This window comes from Zonotrichia leucophrys, chromosome 1, assembly GCF_028769735.1.
Source record: "Zonotrichia leucophrys gambelii isolate GWCS_2022_RI chromosome 1, RI_Zleu_2.0, whole genome shotgun sequence".
Lineage (NCBI taxonomy): Eukaryota > Metazoa > Chordata > Aves > Passeriformes > Passerellidae > Zonotrichia > Zonotrichia leucophrys.
In genome coordinates this window covers 14,480,886-14,489,017 of record NC_088169.1, presented here as the reverse complement: position 1 = coordinate 14,489,017, position 8,132 = coordinate 14,480,886, and positions in this window count along the sequence as shown.

Genomic DNA, 8,132 nt, shown 5'->3' with positions numbered 1-8,132 from the left:
AGCCAAATGACACACTTAGAATTTACAATTTTTATTCCAGGAGAGAGAGAAACTGTTAAATATATTTAAGGAAAAAGAAGTAAAGCATTCAAAACAATGAAAGAGAGGATCTTCCTTGCTTTATTACCTCTAGAATGCCAACCTCTTCTTTTTAACAGCCAGGCAGACAAAGACCTGTCATCCAGTATCTTCACAAATTACAGTCCAACCTGTAAATACAAACAGAGCACTCGATAGGATCTTCAGGCATTTCTATTTTCTATTTAATACTGTTTCATGCATTCATGTGCTAATAAAGGTTAAACTAGGTGATCCTTCAAGCAGCCCTCTACACTTTATCTGCCAGAGCTATAAAAGCCAAAGAAAATTGGTGCATTTATATTGTGAAAAGAGAAAGACTGGGAGCATTGTAATGAAGTAGGGTATTTCTTCTTGTGTATCATTTCAGCAGCAGTTGTTTACAACAAAAACATTTAGTCAGAACTGGATTTTTATGAGAAATCCTCATGTGTTACTAATCTTCTGCTGACATCAGACTGATTCTCCTGGATCTTTCATTTGCTTCTGGTGAATCACCCTGCTCATAAAACAAATTGCCTTGTCCTGACTTGGATTTCCACCTTGATTTTCAGTGTGGCTTCAGGTATATGCACCAGTTTACCCTTGAGAAAATTCAGCATCGTCATGCTAGCACAGTCTTCATCTTTAAATAACACACAACACCATTGTGCAATGAACAAAATAAAAAAATGGAGGAATTAATTCTAAAACACTTCCAGTATAGAGCAGGCTTTTTACCTCAGACTCCAAAACCAGAACCAGATGCATAATTAAGTACGAGATGGCCTGCATAACCACAGATGAGAAGCAGACAAAAGTGTTTATCAAAATATCTCTTTACCCCTTTGACTTCCCAGCCTTGTCTTCAGCCTTCCTAAGGTATCAATTTCCCCTACTCTGTTCTGCAAATACACAAGTCCCCTTTTAACCTTAGCAGTAGTTGGAAACACATACCATAAAAACCCTTTGTGGAGCCCCACAAAAACCTTCGGGCAAAATAAGCAGCTGTCTAAAATCACCTTTTCAGATCTCCACATCCTTCAAAAGTTCAGAGCGAGGTCCTGAACACAAATGGTTGCTTTGGCTGAGAGCTGGCAGATTTGGGTTACAAGATGAGGAAAAGGTGTAATGAAAACCTTTGTGATACAGATAAAACAGATTGCCCCACAAATAAAACCAAAGAAACACATGGATATAGAGACTGGGTTTAGCAAAATTGCTTCCATGGTTTCACCAAAGAGCTGAGATAAACATGAACAGGCAAGTCTTGATGCACCCACTCATTGGGCTAGAGAACAAATTATCATTACAGAAAAAATGGCATTTTCCTTTGGGCAGAGATGATAAACAGCAATCTAGAGAGAAGGGAAAAAAGCAAGAATATCCCTTGCAAAGGAATTACAATAAAAACCCCATGTGTTACTATAATGTTTCACGATCACACAGATAAGCCAACACCAATTAAAGGCCAAATTCTGCTCTGGAACTACAAGCTCATCTCCCATTTACAGCAGCAATGATAGAAGAGGCAAATTTTGGCCATGACCTCGTCTTTTATTAACATCCTAGGTGCCAGAAGGCAGATTTACAAAGGCATTTTTTGAGCTAAAATTGCATATGGGCCCGTTGACACAAATACAGGGATTTGCAGAAAATCCTCATGGGATGCCTGAAGTGGCTTTTTAAATTTTTAATCACAAACAAATGAGTCATGTTAGAAAGAGTACACAGAAAGAGAACTACTACCATCACCACAAGCACTGATTGTTTTAAAAAACCTAAATTAAGCTTGCCAATTCTAGCACTTGAAGTTTCTTTTCTCTGTTATTTGTATGCACACACATGGTCTGACAAAGCACCTCCAAAATTATAACATAAACAAAAATTTTAAAAAAGTGTGCACATTTTTTAGAAATACCCACTACAGTGCAGTAAAATTCTTTCATTATTTTCCCATCGTTTCATTTTAATCTGATAAATGTACACATTAGGCCCTTCTCTCAAATAATTTTTTTCTAATCAAGTGGAATCTGATTTTTCCCAACATTGTTATTCTGAACTGCTTCCTTCCTTTTCCAAAGGCATTTCTTTGCCTTAAGTTACTTTTTTACATTTGAAATGGAGCAACAGAAATTGGAATTGAACAAAGCATTTCATTTCCTTAGATCAAGAGACTCTTAGGATTTTCCAGAGATGCTTTAATTATTTGGGGAGAAAAACATTAGCTTTCCTTAGTAACTCAGAGCAGGTCCTTCCCTGTATGGCAGGCTAGTCAGTGCTTCTTTAGCCCAAAATAGCAGCTCATCTTTTAAAATATTGAGTTATGCTCTGTGAACAATGTGTTTTGTCACATCATGCTGCTTGTTGTCGTGGTTTTTTTCTGAAAAGTCTTCCTTGAATATTTTTTTATATAAGTTGGTAAAATGTAGATTATCCAAGAGTCTACCATTGTTTGCATAATCCTCTTCCATTTACTGCAATCTACAGACCTCAAAACCATGGATTTGACAGCAGTGCCACCATCCAAGGCACTCACAAAAAAATAAACACCATGGCTATGGCAAGATCCTGAACTCATGTGCTGGAGGGTTTCTGCATTTCACAGTTATTGTTCTTTGTTTTGAGGGGGTGCCTACAGTTCTCAGCTGCAAACTGATCCCTCCTAGGTATCAGGTCACATGTATTGAGAACTGAAAGGGAAGATGAAAATAATAACTTGTGGATTGGTCTTTTTCCCCCAGCTGTCATTTATGCCCTCACCATGCCTTCATTTCTGTTTCCAAGTTAATGTTTTTAATTTTGACAAAGCTCATGCTGAAATTCAACACAAAGCTATTTAAAATACTTAAGGTCCAATCTAACTCCTATTCAAGTAGATGGAAGGAAAGAGGGATTTTATTTCTTTATTTCAGAATAGAAAATATTCCTGTATTTCTGCTAAGACAAAGGCCAGAGCAGGACATCAAGCTGCTGGATTCCATCATGCCAGAAGCATTTCCCACACGTGTCTTAACAACGTGAGATAAAAATGAAAACAAAAGCTTCTTTCCCAAGCAACAGCACCACCCCAGTCCTGTCCCAAGCCCCTCCTCACTCCTTCCTGAGCTGGAACATTTGTTCAAAGTCTTTTCCACACATTTTCAATTTACTTTCCTTATATTTACTGCCCAGTTTATACTGGCAATGAAGCCAGCCAAGGCATTCCTTTTTGTCTTGAGCAGAACAAGGTGGATTTTCTTTGTAAATCATTTTTACATATACAATATTCATAGAGATGAGCTGAAAAATCTACTGTAAGGACTGAGCAGATGTTCTTAAACAGACTTGCTTGATTTTATCGCTGGTGCTTTTTTTTTCCTTTCTCTCTCCTCTCTTCTTGTCTCTGTCACCAGTACCAACAATTTTCACCCCTGATATCACAATGTAATTTAAGAAAGTTCTTGCTCTATGGTTTAAAAAACTATCTTAACGATCTCCACTAATTCAAATACATCTTCAAGTCTTTGTGCTATAGCCACTGAGGCAAGCAGGAGTTCCAAAATATCTGTGAAAAGTATTTATTGAAAATTTTACGTCTAAAAAGACTAGCTAAGGAATCTTTTCACAGGCTTTGATTCCATGAAGTAGCCGTAATATTCCTCCAAAACCAGACAGACAAAACAAACAAACAAACAAACAAAAACAAAACAAAAACACAATCAAACAAAAAAAAAACCTTTAGGAAAATGGAAAAAATCATAATACAGAAAATACCACCCTAAAGCAGAGTTCACATCTCAATGAAGAAGAAACTCAAGGACTTCATGTTTGTTGTAGACATTGATGTAAAAATGCACACCTCTAGAGGGATGAAGGATGGCAGTGCAGAGAGAGAACAGGGCAGCACCTGATCCCTTTAAGTGTAGAATCATCACATAATCATTAAGGCTGGAAAAGACCTCTAAGATCATTGAGTCCAATCATCCAGCTGTGTGGCACAGGAGAGGTGTCCTTTGAGATACAACAGCTGTTTGTGTCCTCTTGCATCAAAAATATTACACTGTCCCATGCCATGAGTTTGCAAACCACATATCCTTGCCTGTGAAGAATAATGTGGAGCCAGACTTGTGTGAAGCAGGAGCAAGAAACCCACAGGATGAGTATTTGAAAAAAGTGAAGGGAGAATGAGCACACATCCGATTGATGAGCATCAATCTCAGATTTATTGATCCAGCTTACACACTTTTATAGTAGTGTTAATTAAGCTCATACATATTGCAAAACCCGAGCTCATCATTGGTTACAGATTACATGCCAACCCCTCCTTTGTTGTTAATACCTGTGGTTTCTTGGTGAGGCTAATACTTGTTTTCCTCATCCTGCTGTTGACTTGTTATTGAGCACTCTCAAGGACTCCATGTTTTCCACCATGCCTTTCTCATCACTTAGCCAAGGACACAGTGTTTATTGTTTTTAAGGAAAAAGCCTGAGAACTTGCTGCTTACAGCTGCCTTTTACGTCTTAACCAGCTGTATATGATCGTGGCCTTTTTCCATAAGCCATGTCTGAACAAAACTCTCCAACAAGTATTCCTCTAATATGGCCTCCCTGCATCACCAGAATAGCTTCTGCTGGCTCCCAACCCTAAAGGCAGGACCCAGGAAAGGGATAGAAGAGGTAGAGGCAGGAACATGAGGAAGCTCAGCTCCCAGAGCAAACCAAAGCATCGAGGGAGATCAGAGAGGGCTGAGCCCCTCCTCCTGTGCCACCTCTGTGTGCACACTGAAGGAAATCCAGTGCTCACGTCTGCTGCAGCACAGCATTCCCCGGGCTCCCACTGCAACAGAGCAGCCTCTGCTCTGCCCCTGGCACAGCTCTGCAAAGCCTCAAATGAAACAATGAAGTACAAGGAAGTGTGACTCTAAGTTCTGTCTGTAACTTACACTGAGCTGTTATAAAAGGAGGAACATTACCCAGATTATAAATGTTATATGAGTAAATGAGGAATGTGAATGAGTGAGAACTATTCATCTCAATGAGCACCTCTCTCCTGGAGAGAGGTACAAAGCCACAGGATGTCCCCAAGTTCCAGAATTTGCATTCCCACCTTTGAGTTGGATGAAAAACACACAAAAGCATATGTGTCTAGACAGCTCCTTCACCACCCTGCCTCTCAGGGGAATTCTGTGCATTGAATATTCAGGAGAGAGAAGGCAAAAGGTTGTACCACAAATGCTTACCAATAATAATTGCTATTTAAACAGGCATTTTCTCCTGAAAAAAAAAGCTTTCCTGGGCACCTACTATCACCCCTCTGAATGAGGGAAACCAAAGATCTTCTAAAAATGTAGAAGGGCAGCAGTGGGGTAGCAACTGAAAGCATTTCCATTGCCTAAGGCTGTGTCTGAATTGCAATTAAAAGTTGTATGTGGAGATAAACACTTCGAACTGAGGACTTAGTGCCACATTATTAAAAAACCAGGGAGGATGGAGAGTGGGGATGTATTCAGGCATGGTCTAGTCTGATGTGATGTGCTGGATTAGCAATGGAAGCCCTGGTCTCCATCCAGAAGGAACTGAGCTCTGAGGAACTCAGATGAACTGAATGAGCTGCTTCCAGATCTGAATAACACTACAAATGTAAATGCACACTTCTTCATCCTGTTCCTCAGTACCTTTGAAAACACTGAAGTAAGTCATGCACAAAGGCACAACTCAAGGAGAAGTAAGGTTGCACAGTCATTTCTCTTCTGCCCAAGCTTCTATGCCTTTCATGTTGCTCTGATAATAAAGCGAACAAAAGTCTGAAGCAGAACTATTCAGCTAAACTACACTCCATTGCCTGGTTCTAAATAAAGGAATTTCAAGCTTTTCTACCTTACCTATTACACTACTCTAAGACAAAGATTTCTATAATTTTAAAGGTTTGTTGGGATTTTTCCTCTACATTAATGAGATTTTTTTTTCTCCATCTGAGAATTTAACACCTTTCTCACAATCACCACTCCACCTCCAGTTTCTTTAACACACCTGTTTCTGCACAGCAGACGAGAATGAGCTGGTTTTGTTAGGCAGTGCCTTCCCAGCGAGCTGCTGCCTCTGCAGTGCTGAGCACCTCTCACAGCAACACCCAACTCTTCTTTCTGAACCTCCAGTGCCAAAGCTGCATGTTGATTTTGCTTCACCAGAATTCCATTCAGCAGAATTCATTGCTGCACCAGAAGCATCCTTCCTGCAGAATTAACAGGAATATCTCCAGGCCAGTGCAGGAACCATAACAAAAGCACTCAGAATTGCAGCCTCTGTCTTTCTCCTAGATTGTTTGTGAGGGCAGCTGCTTTTTTAGCATATTTCTTAAACTGGAAATTATTTTTTTAAAAAAAGAAACACACACAAAAAACCTGACCACTCATTTTTCAGTTCTGATGCCAAGAGAAACACCATTTCTTTCAGGTACAGGGAAGGTAAATTGAAGCTTAAACCAAAGTGATCTTTTTCTGACAAACACATATGATTTTTTTTCCCTGAAACTTCTCTCCTGCCCTTCCACATGCCCAGACTGGAGAACAGGCAGTGGCTACAGAAACTCCTCCTGCCAGGAAAGCCAAACCATGGGCAGACACCTCTGGGGGTGAGCACAGGGCAGGAAACAAGCTCAGTGAAAGCAGCTTAGAAACCAGACCCATGCCATGGATGCTCTGCAACTGCTCCCATTGCCCTGGGACTGCCCTCTTACAGCCACTGAGGCAGTTCCTCTGTGGCTCTTCCCATCCCAAAGGCCCTGTGGCTCTTTATTCCCTTTCCAAAGCCACTGTGGCTCTTTATTCCCTTTCTAAAGGCACTGTGGCTCTTCTTCCCTTCCAAAGGCACTGCGACTCTCCCCTTCCCAAAGGCAGTGTGGCTCTCCCCTTCCCAAAGGCACTGTGGTTCTTCCTTTTCCAAAGGCACGGTGGCCCCAGCCTCAAGCCCTGCTTTGGTGTGGACAGCATTTCCCCCTGGGCTGGGACATGGCTCTCTCCTGGGTTTGAAATTAAACCACTTGTCTAACAGGTCTCCCAGGATCCAGGCATCACAGGAAGATGCCCAAATCACCAAAATTTTCACACCTGGCTGGGTTGAGAGGTTAGGTGGAGAGCAGAGCAGCATTTTCCCCTGGCAGCCCAAGGAAGGGACAGGTTTGACCCCACTGTGAAAGCAGCAAAGGATTCATACTGCCCTGTGACCAGATCTTTCCATTATGCCAACCTGAGCTTTGTGAAGGACTGGGGAACATCTTCACCACCTTCACATGATCCCACCTCAGGATCTTAGATCTAACTTCACTATGCTTTAAAAAATATTTGTTTTACAAGACTGGTCTGTTTCTGCTCCTTGGTGATGTTCATGACAGCAACACAGCAGAAATATAGCACATGCCCTTAATTTAGTCCCTGTAAAGCTCTCCTGTTAGTGCTTAATGCAATCAATTACTGAGTAATCTGAACTGTGCCCACAAAATGAGCAGAAATTGGCATGGAAGTTAGGACAATACAAGTGGTGGTGTTAGTTCCCGACCATCTATTGTAATGCAGTACTCATTGGAGAGGTTTCTCTCCTGGTAAATTTTAGAAGCTCTTTACACAAATGACTGCTTTCCTTTGATGTAGAGCAACAGGGAATGTCTTTCTAGCACTAAAATTACACAAAACATACAATGCATATATGTACACAAGCAGAACTGAACAAACAGTATTTATAGAAATTCTGGACTCATTTGCTTTGGTGGATATTATAAATACTGTATTTAGGTAAAGTCCATTTACAAAAATACATGACACATCTATTTATATGTGTATATATACACATACACACACATTCCTTCAGTGCAGAAAATTCCCTTAAAAAGTGTTCAGAACTACACTGTGCATTAACTGCAAAATAATCCACACGCAGTGTTGCCGATAACAAGCAGCAGAGGGGGAATGCTGTGCACTATTCCAGGCTAGGTGAGGCAGCGCTGGAGCCCTGCCCTCCTGCTCCGTGTCTCTGGAGAGGGAGGGAAGGAGGGAGGGAGGATAGGGGATGCTGGGGAAGCTCCTGCGCTCCCTCTGCCT